Source organism: Hypanus sabinus, chromosome 20 (genome assembly GCF_030144855.1).
Source record: "Hypanus sabinus isolate sHypSab1 chromosome 20, sHypSab1.hap1, whole genome shotgun sequence".
Classification (NCBI taxonomy): domain Eukaryota; kingdom Metazoa; phylum Chordata; class Chondrichthyes; order Myliobatiformes; family Dasyatidae; genus Hypanus; species Hypanus sabinus.
The window spans coordinates 30,709,247-30,729,703 of record NC_082725.1 but is presented as its reverse complement, the minus strand read 5'-3'; the positions used below and the strand labels follow the sequence as shown (position 1 = coordinate 30,729,703).

General features: G+C 38.5%; 1 protein-coding gene across 3 annotated transcripts in view; it reads left to right on the top strand.

The window, feature by feature from the left end:
* LOC132378388 (brain acid soluble protein 1 homolog) overlaps window positions 1–20,457 on the top strand; it is a 54,506-nt gene that overhangs the window by 26,242 nt on the left and 7,807 nt on the right. The window contains exon 1 of one of the 3 annotated variants that reach the window (XM_059945262.1): window positions 20,100–20,232. The exons of the other annotated variants lie outside the window; for them this stretch is intronic. The gene's annotated coding sequence lies outside the window, so the exon portion shown is untranslated. Of the gene's footprint in view, window positions 1–20,099; window positions 20,233–20,457 lie in introns of those variants that run through there. 3 annotated transcript variants of the gene reach the window in all.

Genomic DNA, 20,457 nt, shown 5'->3' with positions numbered 1-20,457 from the left:
GGTAAGATGTTTAATCACAAATTAGTCAAATCCCACAAGTACCTATTATTTCATTGAATTTTTAATCAATTCCTCATCTTGTTCCTTGCATTTAATTACCTTTGATATATTTTTCAGTTCTATCAGTTTGTGCTACTTGTCAATTAGTATAAGCAGAGTTACGCAAATTAACTAAACTAAATGAAATCAAAACTCAAAAGGAACAAACTTGTAACTGCTTTCTTACTTTATCCCAATTACAAATTAAAACTGCCATCATGATAAATCTGGATATAGTGAGCATGTCTGATATTTTGATATTAGTATTTGTACTAAGGTGTCTCATTGGAGGCATAAAAAGGCAGCGATTTGAAAGGCCAGTTACATTGTTTTATTCTTCATGATGGTTTTCTAATGTATCATGGTTTGGATCTAAAAGATAAACTTCCTAGAAAAGCTACTGAAGTAAATGGCTGGAGAACTGGAATAAAAATAGGAAATGCTGGAGATACTAAGTAAATCTGCTAGTGTCTGTGGTTAGGTAACAACAAAATAGTTATTATTTCTGATCGATTAATCTAAAGCATAAATGAGATAAATTACATTATCAAACAAGGTTGAAGTTGTAAAGAAGAAGAGGAGGAGATAGCAAAAGGAATGGTCTACGTTATGGCAACATGCAGGTGATTGATACTGAATGACAGGAATGATGGCAGCAAATCATAACAATGAGATTCTGCAGACCCTTGAAGTCTAGAGCAATGCACAAAATGGTGGAGGAACTCAGCAGGTCAGGCAGCATCCATGCAGAGGAATGAAGAGCTGGTATTTCAGGCTGAGACCCTTCATTAGGAATAGAAAGGAAGAGGGAAGAAGGTGGGGGAAGGGAAGGAGTACAAGCTAGAAGGAGATAGGTGAAATCTGGTGAAGGGAGAGGTAGGTGTGTTGGGGAGCCTGCCTGTCATCTCCTTCTGCTGCTTTCTGCCTTCCCATTCTCTTATTGTCCATTCTCTCTTTTCAGATTCCTTTTTTTCAGCTGCAGTACTGTAATTTTAAAAATGAATCCGGTTGTCACATCCTACAAAAATGCAAAGGAGGCCTGGTGGCGACTTGCCATTCCTTTCCTCAAGATAGTTGAACAGCTTGAAGATTTATTGATGTGTGAAGTCAGAAATCTCTATGGTGAATAACTACAGCAGCTCTTCAAATACCGCTGTTCTTCCAGATTTTGCCAGTGCATGGTTCTGCTCTACTGATTTGAAAGTGGAATAGAAGGTTCCAGATCTGATCTCTACTTTGTAATGTATTAGCTCAACTCCACTGGGAGAATGCCAGTCATTGCATCATACAGCAGAAAATTTTAGAACGTTTGCAAGTTGGTTTGCTCAGCTGTATTGACTAATAAACCCTCTGATGATTGAACAATGAATCTCCATCAGTCAGCTTTAAGTTAGGCTTACCAGGCAAATGTTATCCGTGTTTATTGTGACACTTGGGTGTCGTTCTTGGCTCAGTGTAGAACTCTTGATACTGAGTCAGAAAATCATGTGCTGAGAGCTGACTTTACTTGAATGGAGGTGGGAGAATCCCTTTCTAACCAGGTCCATTTTTGTTCAATTTTCACCAAAACTTGAAGGAAAAATTTGGATTCGGTTAGAGTAGAATTTGAGGATCTTGCACCTCTCTGCCTGCAATACAATTGATGCCACTACAATTGTTATATTTTCTGTTCAAATATTAATCATTTTCTTAGTTAAGAGATATTACAGGATTCTACCACCATCTATCTGTTTTGTACACTCCATAGCTTAATAAACTGAAGAGAAAATTCTTTTAACTTCTTTCATTGCTTGAGCGATAGTACCACCTTGGTTTCTGACTAAAACTGTCTAAATTCTGACTAAAACATTTTAGAAATCCTCATCACCTTCTCTCTCCTGGTAAAAGTCTGGTGAAGTCTGAATTTCTTACCCCTCTTACAATCTCACTGAATCTCACACATCTAAAGGTTTCTGAATCTAAACTAGTGCCCTACCCCTGTTAGAAATGTCTTGCATGGTGTGTATTTCACAGCCACTCATAACTGTGTCACATTCCTACTCTCATTAATAAGAGCCATTTGACAGCTATTAATCTAACTTCATCCTCCTAACATTAAATCAGTTTAAAAAAAACTGCAGTTGCTGGAAATTTGAATTAAAATAGAAAGAGCTGGAAACATCAGTGGAAAGAGAAAAAAAGTTAGGCAGCAGGTTGATGATTTCCCTTCAAATCGCTGGCAGGTGGCAAGAGTGGGCTCCCTCACCTCTGCCCCTCTGACCCTCAACACAGCTGGCCCTCAGGGCTGTGTCTTAAGCCCCCTTCCTTACTCCCTGTTTACCCATGACTGTGTTGCCACCCACAGCTCCAATCTGCTAATTAAATTTGCTGATGATATGACATTAATTGGCCTTATCGCAAATAATAATGAGGCAGCCTACAGAGAAGAAGTCATCACCCTGACACAGTGGTGTCAAGAAAACAACCTCAATGCTGCAAGAACAAAGGAGCTGGTTGTGGATGAGAGGAGGAATGGAGACAGGCTAACCCTTATTGACATCAATGTGGATTGATGATCTGTTGTGGATCTGGGGTTGAGAGTGTGAACAGCTTTAAGTTCCGTGACATACACATCATCGAGGATCTCACGTGGTCTGTGTGGTGAAAAAAGCACAACAGCGCCCCTTTCACCTCCGACAGTTGGAGAAGTTTGGCACAAGTCCCAATATCCTATGGACTTTCTACGGGGGCAGAATTGAGAGCATCCTGACTGGTTGCATCACTGCCTGGTATGGGAACTGTACTCAGTCGCAGGACTCTGCAGACAGTGGTGCGGACAGCCCAGTGCATCTGTAGATGTGAACTTCCCACTATTCTGGACATTTACAAAGATAGGTGCATTAAAATGGCATGAAGCATCATTGGGGACCAGAGTCACCCTAGCCCCAAACTGTTCCAGCTGCTACCATCGAGGAAACGGTATCACAGCATAAAAGCCAGGACCAGCATGTTCTGGGACAGCTTCTTCCACTAGGCCATCAGACTGGTTAATTTGCGCTGATACAATTGTACCTCTATGCTATATTGATTGTCCTGTTGTCTATACTATTTATTATAAATTTCACTTTGCACATTTTGATGGAGATGAAACATAAAGATTTTTACTCATCATGTATGTGAAGGACTTAAGAAATAACGTCAATTCAATTCAATTCAACTCAATTCAATTAACTTTCTAATAAGGTATCTTCAACATGGCATGTTAATCCCATTTCTTTTTCCATACTTGCTGACTGTTTCCTGCTATTTCTGTTTTTATTTGCTTCCTCAGATTCTTTTTCAACCTTCTGTATTTTCTATTTTCTGTGTCCTTCCACGGAGAATTTTTTAAGTTGTCTTCCTGCTTAAGTTGCTGCTTTCTTCTTAACACCTTTTTAATATTAAGTAGCATAATGTTAAAACAGTGCTGTTTGGGGCCTGGGGGGTGGGGGTGGTGTGGAACCAACATAATAGCACCCTTTATCAAGTTCAAGTTCAAATTGATCATCATCTGACTGTTCATTAATACAGTGCATCCAAATTAAACAATGTTCATGATGGAAGATGGTGTATCCCAGAATGTATATTACACACAGCACACAAAACAAAATTTTACCACAAATAAGTGAATAAAATGTAGTTCAAAATGCATCTGAAGTGTGCAGCACAGGTATATAGCTCACTGTGATTGGGTTGAGACCTCAATGTTGGCAGAGTATTCATTAGTTCCAGAATGTTAATCCATCTGCATTTAACATAGGACTTGTCTCTTGCTAATTCTTTTCATTCAGCTCAAGATTTTCCTGGGTATCCATTTGTCCTTGTAATTGTTTTTTTTAGAAACATTACAATTAGTGTTAAATTGACTTATAATTATTATACTTTATTTATCATGTACTCTGTTTTTGAACAGAAACTTTATGATATTCAGATTCTCAAGGACAACTTTTTTATCTAAGGAATTGAAGGATGAGGAACTATTGCTTTTTAGTATTTAATTTTCCTCAGAATTGCAGCATACATGGAGAAAAAGTCTTTTGCGTTTTTGAGTCACCCATTCAGAATCAGAATCGGGTTTAATATCACTGGTATATGTTGTGAAATTTGTTACTTTGCAATACATAATAATAAAAATGAATTATAAAAAGATGTATATATTAAAATTAAATTGAATAAGTAGTGGAAAGTGAGAACAAGAAAAGAAAGGAAATGGCGAGGTAGTATACATGGTTTCATCGTTCATTCAGAAATCTGTTGGTGGAGGGGAAGAAGCAGTTCCTAAAATGCTGAGTGTGTGCCTTTAGCTCTTGTACTTCCTCCTTGATGGTCTTCTTGGAAGTCCATCAGGAACGAGGATGATGTCAGTGCCGCTTCTGATGAGAGCAAAGCCGGATGTGCAGATGTACCCACAGGTTGTGCATGTTGTAGCCACTGAAGGGTTGGGTCATCTCTCCTTGTGGTCCTGGGGATTTTGATCGAGGTCCTTCAGCTGCTGCTCTTCGAATGTGCCAGTGCTTTTGTAGACTGCTAGGTATTGTTGTCTTTGGCCAAGGTCTCCCAACCAGGCACGGGGATATTGCATGCCTTCAAGGACACTTCAGTGCAGTCTTTGTAGCATAGTGCTTTTTGGGGCCTCCCTGCTTTCTAGTGCCATGCGCCAAATTGGAAAAGAATACCATTTTTGGAATGCAGTTGTCTTCCATTCAGACCGCATGTCTAACTCATCAAAGTTCAGGCTTCATGACAAGTGTTTCTGTGCCAGAGGCCGTGGTCCTTCATAGCACTTCTGTGGTGGGGACCACAAGATGCCAATAACCTTGTGAAGGCATCGCAGGTGCAACTGGTCAAACATACAGATGTGCCTGCAGTCATGTTTCACCATGTTTCACAGCCGTACAGCAGAGAAGTCAGGATGACTGCTTTGTGGACTGCCATCTTGGTCTTCAGCCAGATGCCATGTTGTCCCCACAAATGTGTCCATAGCTTGCCAAAAGATACCCCAGCTTTTGCAAGTCTGTTTGAGACCTTTCGACCTAGACTGCGGGAAGAGGTGAGGCAGCTTCCCAGGCAGGTGAAGGTGTCAGCATTGTTGAGCTGTGTGGCTTCAATCTCAATTTGTGGTTCCGCAGAATACCACGGAGTCCTCGATGGTAGCCGTGAGAAGAGGGCATATCCTGGGTAGTGGGGGGTCCTTAATGATGGATGCCGCATTTTTGAGGCGCCACCTTTTGAAGATGCCCTCAATACTGAGGAGGCTATTGCCCATGATGGAGCTGGCTGAGTTTACAACTTTCTGTAGCTTTTTCTGGCCCTGTGCAAGTGGCCCCTCCATACTAGATGTTGATGCAACCAGTTAGAATACTCTCCGCGGTATATCTGTAGTAATTTGCGAGATTCTTTGGTGACATACAGGTCTCCTCAAAATCCTAATGGAATATAGCTGCTGTTCTGCCTTACTTTTAATATATTGGGCCCAGGATAGGTCTTCAGAGATGTTGACACCCAGGAATTTGAAACTGGGTACATTTTCCACTGCTGATCCCTCCATGAAGACTGGTGTGTGTTCCCTTAACTTCTCTTTCCTGACATCTGCAGTCAATTTCTTGGTCTTACTGACAATGTGTGTACGACTATAACACCGAACCGGCTGATCTGTTTCACTCCTGTGCACCTCCTTATCACTATCTAAAATTCTACCAACCATAGTTGTGTCTTCGGCATATTTATAGGTGCCATTTGAGCTGTGCCTAGCCACATAGTCATGGGTGTAGTGCTTCCTCAATTTTAGTAACCTTTTGAAAAGTAATTCACATAATGTAGGTGTCAATGGTTGTAAAGGAATGGACGTTTACACCTGTGGAGATGGTATACGTCAAGTAGACTGCTTGTCCTGGATAGACAGTTGAAGAACCTTCTGCTACTCTCATTTGTTGTACATTTTGATTGTTGAAAGGTTTTGTTTCATTCTCTTATACCTCAGTCTGACCTCTACAGGTTTATTCATAAACTTTCAGCACTTGTCCTCCCACAAAATACTGAATCTGATTTGTACTTTGCTTCCAAGCAAAACAAAAACCTCCTTAAGTGCACTTTTATCTGGATGATTGTTGACAGTAGAATCAGAGTACTTGTTGAGCAATGAACACTGTTTGTCATGGCAAACAATGTATATGGTGTAAGTACTTGGCTCTGAAACAACTCCCAGGCTATACACTGAGCAATCTCCTTATTTTAATAATGCAATTCGTTACTTTACCCTAAGTTATGATGACACTTCCAATATTAGAAAATATATAACCAGACATCTCTTTATTTTTGTTTTAACCTTGGAATGTTCTTTTACAAAATAATTCACGCAGTGAGATCATATGACCTTCAAGCATCATGTATCTTCCATTAAAACGCTGTCTTGGATCAGTTGTTGAATGCTGTTTCCCATATCACATTCTGGCATTTGAACCTTAAACCTCTGCCTTGTTCATCTGATTAAATATATTGCGATTTTTTTTCTACTTACAGTATGAGCTGGCCTTTTACCATTGTTCTCTCACTAATACATTTATCATCATTCCAGTATTTTCTCTAACATTTAATTTCAGTTCTCTGGAGAAATTTACAGCCAGGTTTTAGAATTATGCCATTGAATATTAAGCTTATATATCGCAGATTGAATTTGGATGCTGGTGCAAAATTTAGCTTCATTCTTCATATTGAATTTCACATTAAAATCTTTTAATGCAAGGAAATTCACTTCAGTCTAGTTTCCAGATCAGTCTGGTGTGACAGTGCTTCAGAAAGGGCAGTCCAAGGGAAGATCATGTGTAGAAAGTCTTCCTATCTCAGTGTTTGGCTTCTAGCAAAACTTTTCCACTAAGGTTAATTTTGCCATGTTATCAATTGAGGACCTAATTGATCAGTTAGATCATGAAGAGTCGATGTCCATATTTGAAGAAGAGTTCTGAATTCTTTTTGCGTTGTCTTGTTGCCTGTCATTTAAATAAAAACTGATTGTATGATAAGAACATGAGACCATTCCTTAGTTTTTTAAATTTTCAGCTATTCCTTCTCCTTCAAGCTGGCTTCCTGTAACTAGAAGGAGTATAAAAATCACCTAGCCTGTTCAGCAATCTCCTGAATTATTCAGCAACCAAAGTAAAGATGAGTCCGTTTTAGAGCTAAATGAAAAATTGTGAAAACACTATTTTAATCACTGTTTACCATTGTTTGCTCACTGTAAAGGATTACTGATAACATTAAAGAAGTTTGATTTTCTATCATGGACATAGTAATTGAATTCAGTTATGCATACTGTTCTGCACTTTGCCTTATGATTCATTATTTATAATATAATTGTTTACAATTTTTGCAATATATATCACAAAATGAGCAATAATAAATTCTAATTATCCAAATCAGATGCCACAGTTTATTGTATATATGCTCTTACTCAGATTTTAAGAATCTTCTAACACTGTCCACAGTTGAATTCTTCAGGTCCTCAATTCATCCTTTTTTATGGTAATTTATTTTTTATTGAAGTTCATCATGTGATTGGTCCACCATAAGCATTGAAGCAATGATGCAGAATACCTTCCTGTCATAGGATGCATTCTGCATAATTGTTTTAGTAGTCTGGAAGACTCCACTTGATTGCATCACATTATTGGATAGAATTTCACATCAAGTACTTCAGAAAGTCCCTGTGTTGCAGTAAATGTATATTAATATGAATATTAAAATGTCTGTTCTTTTTAACCCTTATTCTACAAAATTTAATTTCCTTATTTCTTAGCTTTTTTTCTGAACTGAACGGCTGAATTCTCCATATGTTCCTTTTATGTTTTATTTGCGTCCACTGTTGTATGCAGTCAGCATACACTCTGGCAAGTCCGTGTTCTGAATACCGCTCACGAATATTCAATACTTTTACAGGTCATTGGAATTGTATTTCAGCGGCAGAATTAAGCACACATTTATTACTGCATTGCCATTTCAGTGTCAAAGTAAATTTCTCATCTTGGTATACACCTTGAGATTAATTTTCTTGCCGGCATTCACAGTAGAACAAATAAATACAATAAAACCAATGAAAAACTAAACACAAATAAAAGCTGACAATCAACCAATGTGTAAAAGTCAAAGTTCAGAATAAATATATTAGCAAAGTACATGTCTGAAACCATATACAACCCTGAGATTTGTTTTCTTGTAGGAATACTCAAGTAAATCCAAGAACTATTAGAGACTAGAGACTGCACCCAGCAGGACAGATAAACAACCAATATGTAAATAGAAAATGAATAATAATAAATAATAAACAATAAATACTGAAAACGTAAGAAGAAGGGTCCCTGAAAGCGAGTACATAGTTTGTGGGAACAGTTCAGTAACTTGGCAAGTGAGGTTGAATGAAATTATCCCCACTGGTTCAAGAGCCTGATAGTTCAGGGCTAATAGCTGTTCCTGAACCTGGTAGTGAAGAGTCCTGAGGCTCCTATACCTTCTTCCTAATGGTGGCAGCAAGAAGAGAGCTTGACAAACTGTGCAAATTAAAAATACACAAGTAAATAAATAATACTGAGAGCATGAGTTGTAGAATCCTTGAAAGAAGCTCCATAGGTTGTGGAATCAGCTCAGAGTTGAGAACAGTGAATTTATCCATGCTGGTTGTAGATGGAAGAAAATGAGTTTGAATTCCACTCTTCCAAAAGCTTTCCTTCAAAGCGACCTTTTCCTTTGCCCTCTTTCAGCTCTAGTGTCCTACCTCTCTCTGTTTTGTTGACGTTATCGATGTGGTAATGCTCATTGATGATCTAAACTTACATCTCTCATTTAAACTGTAATACGATTCCTGTAAAGTGAGAGAGTGGTGTCAAGGATTTATAGAGCAGCTAGTCTAACATCTAACTTGGGAAATTACTAGTGTCCCTGTAAGTCAAGAGTGCTTGGACACATTGATCAGAGAGAAGCAGAGAGGATTTCTGAAGGGTGATGAATCTAATAGAATCTTTTGTAAGGTGACTAAAGTAAGAGACAAGAGAATATACTTGCTTGTTATAAATCTGGTGTACAGAAAACATTTAATCGTATAATTTACCAGAATAATATTTAAACTCCAGGGTTTAAATTCCAAGGAGAGCTTACTACACAAACTTTAGCTAATGGCTAATATGAGGGGGCATAACTTTAAGGTGATTGGAAGAACATCTAGTGGGGGGATGTCAGTTACTTTTTTTACACAGAGAGAGGTGGGTGTGTGGAAAGCGCTGCCAAGGGTAGTGGTAGAAGCAGATACATTAGGGACATTTAGAAAGGCACAGATGACAGGAAAAAGAAGGGCTGTGTTGAAGGGAAGTAATAGATTGATCTTAGAGTAGGTTAAAATTTGGCGTGACATTGTGGGCCGGAAAGCTTGTACTGTACTGTAATTTTCTATGTTCAATCCCCTTTGTAATGTACACTTCTGTGCAAAAGTCTTAGGCACGTGTAAAAAAAATCAGTAAAGTGAAGATACCTTCAAAAATAATGAAATGAAAAGTTTTAAATATGAAAACCATTACTGAAAAGCACAGCAAACAGTAAAAAAAAACTAAATTAAATCAATATTTGGTGTGACCACCCTTTGCGTTTAAAACTGTTTGGTAAGAAAACTGGCTGTTCCAAACTTGTTGGAGAACTTATCACAGTTCTTCAATTGACTTTGGCTATCTCACTTGCTTCTGTCTCTCGGTGTAATCCCAGGCAGCCCTGATGATTTTGAGATCTGGGCTCCATGGAGCCCATACCATCTGAAGCCATATAAAAAATCTAGGGAGCCTAAATAATTTGCACACTACTCTAGACAATTAAAGAATAATTTGGTTAATGTTTTCAGAATACCTTGAGGAATTGATAGGATAAACATGAACTACTTATGCTTGTTGGAGTGTATAGAACCAAGGTCATCATTCAAAAATTTGAGCACGGTCTTCCAGGAATGATATCAGGAAACCATTCTCTCAGCGTCACTGGGTTAGTTGATAATTTCAAATGTGAGTTTATTGTTTTTTGTCCTTAGTTAACAGAACATTTAAACATACTTGGTGAAAAGATGGCTATATGAAGAATAGTCATGGAGAAGCCATGGCCTTGTGAATGGTAAAGTGTGTTTGAAGGGTTCAGTGACCTCCTTCCATTGCCCTGTTTCTTTACAAATGCTCCTTCAGTGAATCATGCTGTCTAACCCCTGCAGGGCATTTAGGAGCAATTTGCTGTGTCATTTTCTTTAAAACCTTAGAATTCTAATTTGATTGGGTTATAAAACTTAGAATGGTATAGCACAGGTAATTAACTTCATAATCAAATCTTCCTGTTAATAGCACATACCTTCTAAATCAGGCAGCATCCTAGTAAAACTCTTTGGTATCCCCTCTAAAGCCTCAATATCCATCCTATAATGGGGTGACCAAAACTGTATGCAGTATTCCAGATGGGGCATAACTAAAACTTTAACGCTGCAACAGAGCTTCTTGATATTTGAACTCAATGCCTCAACTAATAAAAGCAAGCATTCTGACTCCTCAGATTTTATAAAATATTGGATGTTTTATTCAGAGAAATAAGATATGCAGTTGTACATAAAGGATGTTATAAAACTTTCCCATAAATCCAATAAAATTTCATTTTCATTCTATCTATCTGAGAAATGAAAGTATTTTAATAGGCCATTATCTCTATTGTCATGAAATATAATGTCACTTCAGAATTTACCACCATAAAGGCTAGAAAATGTTTTTGGTACACACCAGCATTTGAAAACTAGTTTCTCATTATAAACCATGGCAAACCAAGGGACCTAGTTGTGAAATTATGCCCATCCTATTGAGCTGACAGAATTCAGAAAAAAAAAATCATAATTCCCTGTAGCTAGTGTATGGCAATATTAACTTAGTTGGATTTTTTTTTTCATTTTTGTGACTTTAAGAAGGTTGAATGCAACTGTTAGTTTTACTGGAATCTCTGAGATAACTAGGAACTTCCCCAGGTTATCTGCAAAACAACAGGTCCAGTTAGGGATCATGCATAAGGCAGACACATAAGGGTTGTGAGTTAACCTTCCCCTACATGAGCAACTCCCCCACCCACATGCTCAACCCTACTGGGATCAAGTAGCAGTTCTTCTCCCTGACCCACATGTCTTCAGGTGTGCTTTATTTCTGGGAACTAGTATTACTCAAGAAGTGTCAAATCCAAAAATAGTTTTGAACACGCAGACTGAAACTCATTTTGTGAACAAGCCAAAAATAAAAATACAGGGAGAAAAGCCAAGATTTTTTTTTTGATTACGTATATTAGACGCGAGGAACATATCCATAACATGTTAAAAGTTTCTTTGTACAATGTTATTAGATTTTGTTTTCCAAATGCAGTTTTAAATCATCTGGTCCATTTATGGCATTGCTGATTTAGCTGTGCCACAATGTAATAGAATCTAATTCCTGTAGCATTGAGTAGCCGCAGTTCTCACTTAGGGGACTTTAGTTTGTGGTGCACTGTTGCTTTGGATAAGAGATTCAAATGATATTCCCTTATACTTTTTAGATGAATTTAAAAGATTCCATGGTACTATTCCCTGCAGAGCTGCAAAACATATCTTTACTAATATTTATCCCTTTGCCAGTACATGAACATAGATTATATAGTAAATTTCTTACAGCTGTTTGTTGAACCTTTTAATCTCCTCATTAAAACAATTATAATAAAATACATTGAATGATACTTTAATAGCTATAAGTCCTATTGAGGTTATGAAAAATGATATATTGAGTCTTTTTTTTAGAAATAACCCAATGCAATTTTGTTCACTAGCCAATGTGTATGGTCTATTTGCTTGTGAAGTGCTGTCCATTATCTTTCACAGTTTTGCCCACCAGCTGGCTCAGTAGGTATGTGACAATCTTGCTTGCTGCCTGTGTCATATGACTGCTTGGTAGTAGTTGTAAGGTTGTCTACTTTTTATTGTAGTCAAATAAAGGTGTTCACTGATTATCTGCATATAAAAATGGAACATTGGGATAATTACATTTTTGCTGAGTTAAATCGGGTAAATCCCGGAGCTCCCAGACTTGAGAAACTACCTTTGAAAAGCTAAACCATCTTTGAGCAAATTATTACTGACACTAAAGTCCATAGGTCTGTTTTTCAAGTCAGTTCCAGGGCATATGATATATTCCTAGCAATTTAATATTAAAAGAACTGTAGATATCTCAAAGGATGCCTTGTGCCCTACTTGTAGCTCCACACTGTTTGCAAGTATCATCTTTCTGTTGATGAGGAAGAAATTTTCACCAGGGCAAACATTTTTATTGTGCCACCTGGGTGGAGTTTGCCCTGATTGACCCGGTTCCTTCCCAAAATATGTTGTTTGGAAGTTTAATTGGCTGTTATAAGCTATCCAAAGGCAGCTGGCTGATGGAGTTAATGAGTTTGAAAGGTAAAAAAAACAAATAAGGTTGGTGAATTTAGTGGGGGGGATGGGATTAATTCAAATGTTCTGTGAGCTAGCATGCATTAATGAGTGGAATGGTGGCCTCATTTGTCATAATAAAATATGAAACTCCAGACATTTCACCATAATTCAAAGTGTATTTTCTTCTGATTTATTGAAGTAGTTTCATTCAGTCTAACCTCAATAACACATTTCTTGCCAGACTCGCCATAGAGGAAGTGCAGTGAAGACCACCAGACTAGCTCCTGGGATGGAAGGTTTTTCTGTATGAGGAACCATTTAGTACGGGATGATCTCTTTGAAAGTTCTGACAGGGCTTTTAGCAAGGTAGATTTTGGGAAGATGAAGATGTGCCCCCTGGTTAAGGAGTGAAGAACCAGTGGTCAGTTTCAGAGAAAGGGGTAAAATTCTTAGAACTGAAATGAAGAGAAATCTCACCATACAGAAGATAGCTAAGTTTTGAAATTCACTAACAAAGAGTGCCATGGATGCTCGCTTATTGAGTTCTTTCTGAGCTGATCTGATCAATTTCTGGAAATTAAGGGGAACATAGATATGTGAGTAATGCAGGGACATGGCACTCAAGTAGAAAATCTGTTTATCTGTTATTTCAGTCCTAATTTCTGAAGAAAAATGGGCCAGATTCATATCAACCCATGATTTCTTACAGAGTTCACATTTTTAAAAAAAAATTGATTTGCCTGTACTTTGGATTACTTCTGTAATTGGCCATGATAACCCAGTGACCATGCCCAAAGCTAGTTGTCTCAGAACTCCATTGCTTTGCTGGTAATCATAATGCTGAAAGCAAAATAAGTATTGTTAATTGACGTCATGTAAAATTTGAGAATTCCTTTCATTTTGTGAAGAAAAATGTGAAGGAAAATAAGGAAAGATGTAGCTTGTACCCAGATTTGGTGGATCTGGAAATGGCAGGAAAAATGGCAAGGAGAAATCTATTGGCTATTTGCTGTGGTGATGAAAATCTGGCTGAGTGGGGCCACAACATCAACCTTGTACTCAATATCAGTAAGATCGAGGAGCTGATTATTGTCTTCAGGAGAAGGAAACCAAAGGTTCATGAGCCAGTCTTCATTGGGATCAGAGGTGGAGAAGGTGAGAAACTTTAAATTCATCAATGTTACCATTTTAGAGGACTGGTCCTATGCCCAGCACGTGACTCTACTTCCTTAGCAGTTTGTGAAGATTCGGCATGACATCTAAAATTTTGACAAGCTTCTATAGTTGTGTGGTGGAAAGTATATTGACTGGCTGCATCACAACTTCGCATGGGAACACCAATGCCCTTGAGTGAAAAATCTTATAAGAAGTAATGGATGTGGCCAGTCCATCACGGGTAAAACTTTCCCCATGTTTGAGCACATCAACAAGGATAGTTGTAGCAGGAAAGCAACACTCATCATCGGGGGCCCCCACCACCTAGGGCATGCTCTTTTCTCCCTGCTGCCATCAGGAAGAACAGAAGCTTCAGGACACACCACCTGGTTCAGGGGCAGTTATTACCCCTCAATCATCAGGCTCTTGAACCAGATGGGATACCAACACTCAACTTCACTTGCCACATCACTCAACTATTTCCAAACCCTTGGACTCACTTTCAAGGACTTTTCATCTCATGTTCTTGATATTTTTTGCTTATTTATTTATTATTATTATTATTATCATTTTTTTTCCTTTATTTTGTATTTGCACAGCTGATTGTCTTTTGCACAATTGTTGTTTACCTTGTTGGTGCGGTCATTCATTGATTCTATTAAGGTTATTTGGGTTAGTAAGTATGCCTGCAGGAAAATTAATCTCAGGGTTGTATTTGGTGACGTATGTGTACTTTGATCATAAATTTACTTTGAATTGTTAGCTTTGTGACTTTTAGCTGGAAGTGCTAGTTGGCTTTAGTGCTCTTCCCCACTGTTGAGGCTTATAATTAGTTGTAAATGTTGGGAATATCTGTACATTCTGGGTTTCTTGTTCTTTGGCTCAACAATTGTAGTCACTCAAAATTGCTGACAGATGATGAAGCTTTTAAATCTGAAGCGCAAAGGGAGACTGATTCATCATCATCACATTCAAAATACTTTGAAAGTAAATATTTAGCTGCTTTGAAAGAAGTGACCCTAGTCTTGCTGTAGCTTTTCTCTTCAGGCTTCAAACCACTCACTCGTATTTCATGCAGAACCACAAGGACAAAGAAATCAAAGTAAACATCAAATCCTGAAACAACTATTGTTACACCTCTGAGTAAAAACATGATCATGTAATTGGTCTTTGCTTGAAAGAAACAATGAACTGTCAGGTCATTCAAATAAGGCAATTTGTTTTTCTCCATCTCTTGCTTCTATGAGCTCAGGTAACAGGCTGAAGTGTAAATCAAGGAAAGACTAGGAAAAAGACTACTGGTCAAAATTTTCATTAGCTGATTGAGGATGTGCACACCATGTAGTGTCTGTGCACTGAATAAAAAAGCCAACAGAAAATATTGCATTGTTGCAACACCCTAGCACCATAATCCAACATAATATCACTAGTCATACGGCACCATAGTACCGTAGCCGTCAGCAAGATGCTATTACCATCGGGGAGTTCAGTGCTGGCACCGTTCTGTAAGGGGTTTCTGTACGTCCTCCCTGTGGACTGCATCGGTTTTCCCTGGGTGCTCCAGTTTTCTCCCACAGTCCAAAGGCGTACAGGGAAGATCAATTGGTCATTGGAAGATTAGGCTGTGTGGTTCGAAGTGTCGGAAGGGCCTACTTCACACTGTATTAATTAATAACTAGCTAACACAAACTTTGCTTTAAGTGTGATTTCCTGGTAACTCTCCAGATATAACAGATGCACCTGCCCAGGTTCTGTTCACATCTTGGTTTCATGGATGTTGATTATGTTGAATTTTCTATTCTTCTGTTTCAGCTCTGGAATTTGTGGGTGTTTTCTGAGTTCCAGTTTTGCCTGGATTTTCTATTTTATGATAAGAGCAGGCAACAGAATAGTACCTTAGCCAATAGCCAGCCAACCCTGATCTCTGCACACCTATTTTTTAAGTCTGCACTTAATGTAAATTGATTCCCTCACGAGCACTTCCTTCCATGCCTTCCATGGTTTCCTGAAATTCAAATCATTATATGGTGAGAAATGTTCTCTATGCAGTTAATGGAAAAAAGGAGATTTGATAGCCAGCTTGGTAATGCCACTGATTTGCTTGCCTGTCACTGATATTCAAATGCATTAAAAATAAAATTAAAACATTATAAAGGTCACTGAAAGTGGGAAAAAATACAAATAAAGAATTAACTTAAAAAAAATCATTTTAATTATTTAAGTAAATTCAATTAACTATGTATTTCATTTGTCTAATGGATACCCCATGTGAAAGTGGTGAAGTACAATGTGTTCAAACTCAGTGTTAGAATGACAGTCTTTAGAGAGGACTGTTATGGGTGACTATTCCAACAGCAGAGGCAGGCATGGTTGATGACATAGACATGAATGTCACACACAGAGCTGGAGAAAAGCAGTCAGGCAGCATCTACGGAGGTGAATAAACAGTCAATGTTTTGGGCCAAGACCCTTCATCTCGAACTGTTGACTGTTTATTCCCCTTCATAGGTGCTGCTGAGCTTAAAACCATAGAGCCATAGAACACTACAGTACAGTACAGGCCCTTTGTCCCTCCATGTTGTGCCAACCCATATAATCCTTAAAAGAAAGTACAAAACCCCCACTACCCCATAATCCTCCATTTTTCTTTCATCCATGTGCCTGTCCAAGAGGTTCTTAAATACCCCTAATATTTTAACCTCCACCACCATCCCTGGCAGGTCATTCCAGGCACTCGCAACCCTTTGTGTAAAAAAACTTACCCCTGATGTCTCCCCTAAACTTCTCTCCCTTAATTTTGTACATATGCCCTCTGGTGTTTGCTTGTTGAGATCCTCTAGCATTTTGCATGTGTAGCTTAAGATTTCCAGCAGCTGCAGAATTTCTTGTGTTTGTAGAGATGAAAGCTGTCTTTGGTGATGGGGTTTAGGGTCAAGTGGAATGCCAAGATTGTCAGCGGCAAAGCTTGTCCTCAGACGTTCTCCAGGGAGAGGAATGGACTGAGTGGTTAGGGCATATCAGTCTAGGGATCTGTGGAGCAGTAGACTGCAGTTATCTTGTGGTTTCTCATAAGTTCAGGTAATTGTATAGTCTTCACCAGATAATTGATTATACTTAAAAACAAGTACATATAATTGATAAGGAATTGGTTTGATTTTTGTTTCCACATGTATACATGCAAGAACTGGATATATATTTAGTTAGATTATAGAGTTCTGACTCTGGCAGATTATTTAAGGTTCTACAGTAGCAAAACCCTGAGCTACTCCTTTGAACCAATGATTAATCTAAGTTCTCAGTCCTACTGGATGGGGTGTTTTTGAAGTATGTAAAGGTCAGTCTGATGACTTTTTTGGCTTTCATTGTGGAGACTTCATTTTGGAGCTCCGCTGACTTTGACTATACCCAGACCCCAACCCAAACATTTCTCCCTGGCTGCTTAGCACAGCACACTCACAGACTATGATCTGCTGGGAAAACTCAACCTACTGAGCTGCATTTGTGGAGGCAGTGGGCTGCCTTAATATATCGCCTTATTGGCAGAATTGCTTCAGTCCAATTGATGACACAATAAAGTCTTAAACTTTAAAAATAATGATGATGCACGCAAGACAGTGTGAGTATGTTAAGCAATGTACTATGTCCAGTACAATTAATTGTCCTTCATCTCTTCGAGCAGGATGAGAAAGGTGGAGTGTCTCTGCAAGTCTCACGTAGGTGAGAGGGATAGCATCATTATCTAGGGAATGAGTTAGTAGTAGGACCAAAGACTGAACTGTTAATAATGAAGGATAAAAATCTTACTGGGACACTGAAAATCCTTGTGGGTCTCCTTCAAATTATCCCCTGAAGTATTTAGAATTGGACCATTAGAAAGGACTGAATTAATGCCCTGTACTAGGAATGGAGTAATTCATCTTCAGTCACTTGTACTAATAGACACCATGTGTTGAATTTCATTTCTAAAATTCATTCCTGTTGAAGTCAATGGAAATGAAACCACCAGTATATTCTTACTCTGAAGCAATAGGGGACAAATTGTTTCTTCATCAATTTATCCAACGCCAGTGTCCTCATTCACTGATGTAGTGCAATGCCATTTTAAATTGAACGTTGCAATTAAGCACAGAAGCTTGTGATTCAACTGTTGCCCAATGAGTTGCAATTTCATTGGACAGCGTAGACTTCCATAATATGAATGTGCATGGGAGTTAATTGCAAAACTATTTCTAAAAAGTTGCACAAGTTATTTTGAACATGATTCTGACTGAAAGCTTCTTTTTTGCAGTAGGAATTGTGCAAAAACATCAATACGAAATGTAAACTTTCTCAGAAAAGGTGGGCTGGTTGTTACTGTCTCATTTGAATTTACAGGGCAATCATTTTAGCAGCTTTAATTTCAAGTTGATAAAACTTGCTTCTGGTTCTTGGCATTTGATTGATTTGAAGCCTTTGCTTTCCTTCCTGTTGTAGATGGGTTTTACAGAACTGACAGGAAGTGTTCAGTTATGCTTTGCTGCTGGCAAGTAACTACATTTGCAGAATGCTTGCAGTTATGCGGTCTGGAGTTCAGCGTGAGATATTGGCAAAGCAAACCAGCTTTCAGAAAATATTCTCAGCACTTGGAATACAATAAATTGCTGTAGCAAAACATTGTTATTAATGGTGATATGCTAGGTCTGTGGCAAAAGGTCATTGCTGGAAAGTTTGACAGCCCTGCTCTGAAGAAGACTCATCCAATTATTTAATTGCAGTGTTACAACACAGATACTTTTACTACACCCTTGCCTCTGGGCTGAAAGGTTATGGAATGGAGGCCCACAGATGATTTGGACTCAAATTAATAGATCATACTCTTTTTGGAGTAATTAAGGCACAGTATTATTAGTGAAGAAACTAATTGCACACAGTACATTAAAATCCCAGCTAGTTCAAATGAACAGGTTACCTGTGGCACAATGGAAATGGGGCCAATGATTTGAATTTCTTCCATACCTTCCTCATGGCGGAACAAATTATGAACAGCTCGCTTGATTTTCTTTGTTTGAGATGTTGCTGGTGCTAAAAGTCGCGGAGAAGAAAGTTATCCTTGAATTTCTAGCAGTATACATCCAATATAGTACTGGTTATCATTATCACCACATAAGGAATCATCTTAGGCAGCCATTCGTCATCAAGGATGACTTGCTTGGATTTCAAACTAATAGTTTTAGAGATGGCTGATGAAGTCAATGCAGGTATCACGGACTCTTCCACAGTTGTAGCAAGAGGTGGCTGAAGGAGTACATAGGTGGATAATGTGTGAGGCAGTGCACTTTTACTGTGAGCTCTTGATGTATGGTTTGAAAGATTACAGTGTCACTTTGAAACCTCCTTCTCCACTTTGAGTGGTGGCGGGCTAGAATTTCCCAGTAATCTCCTCACACAGCTGAGGTTTAAAAAGCGCAGTGTCTTTCATATATCTGGCAACTTACAGTGGATGATACAACCAGAGCAACATAGCCAGCTGAGAGTAAGCAGGGTTTCTGTGTTCAAGATGGTGGGAAAGGTCACTGACATTGGTCTGATTTGGAGGATTTTGTAGGAATAGCAATGGTGGTGTCCTTCCATTGCCATATCCACTGCAGGTAGCCAAAAATCAATCATATAAGAAGGTAGGAATTGTTGCTGACCAATAAACCATGAGTTTTGAGTAAATTCTGAGACCGTTATCTTACAATACTCCAAGCAGCAGAAGGTGGTACTTTGAAGATGATGACGAATTTGGAAAACTGGTTCCATGGAAGACATAAATAGATTAATAGGTTCATTTACTGCATTTTTCTGAAGAATTTTTAACAGTCTGATACTGCTTTTCAGAACTTCTTCCATGTTTGGATCTTTGGTATTTATTCTGACACAAGTGCACTTCTGCCTATGCCTCCAGATGTCCTGGATTGGGGGGTGTTCTCAACTCAGGGATGGTTTCATGTGGAAATCTGTCATTAGGAGGGTCTCATCAGTTCACACTGTCAGTTGAAAAGCAAATGCAAAGTCAGTTCTGTTAAAAGAGGAGAACAGCTTTGTTATGGTGAAATCGCCCCTTCTCCCCCACTTTAACCTTCAAGTAAGCCTAATCAGTCTAGAAAAAAAGCGCCAATGCCTTCACTTCATTTCAATGTGAAGTGGCAGCAGATCAAAACTTCTGGGCTGCACAGTGGGTGCAAATCTTTCTGCAGCTCTGAATGGTCCATGCACTTAACCAATTAGATACTGAAGCCGCCTTCCGTAATGTGGGCAGGCGGCATGCATGTAAACACTGTGTTTTGGGTAAGAAAAAAAAAACTTACAGCTATGGCAGGATGTGGCTGCCGATATAATTCCTTTTTGCTGTTGGTCACATGAACAAAACCAGTGTGTAACAGCAGCGATTGCACTGGGCTGCTGTTGGTGGAGTTGAGAGTTTAGAAACAGTGCAGTTCCTTGGTCATCGCTGTGGGTGTGGTAGAATCCCCATCTACAGACTGTTTAAGTTTTTGTGTTTACCAAACATCAATGCATTCGTGGTAAGATTCAGCGTTTCAACTCCTAAGGTATGTGTTAGCTTTCTAATGAGTCTGTTGCTGTTTAGTGCTTAATAAGATCATACAATATATTGGCGTGAAAAATATATTGAGATGAAGATAAGCAATCAAAGGGGTAAAATGGTTTCCTCTTTTTTTAAAAAGAAGCGTTTAATATTTAGTTGAAATTTTAACCATTTATAAGTTTCTTTAGATGCTATAATTTTTTTATTTTAAAAATATTTTAGTAGTTAT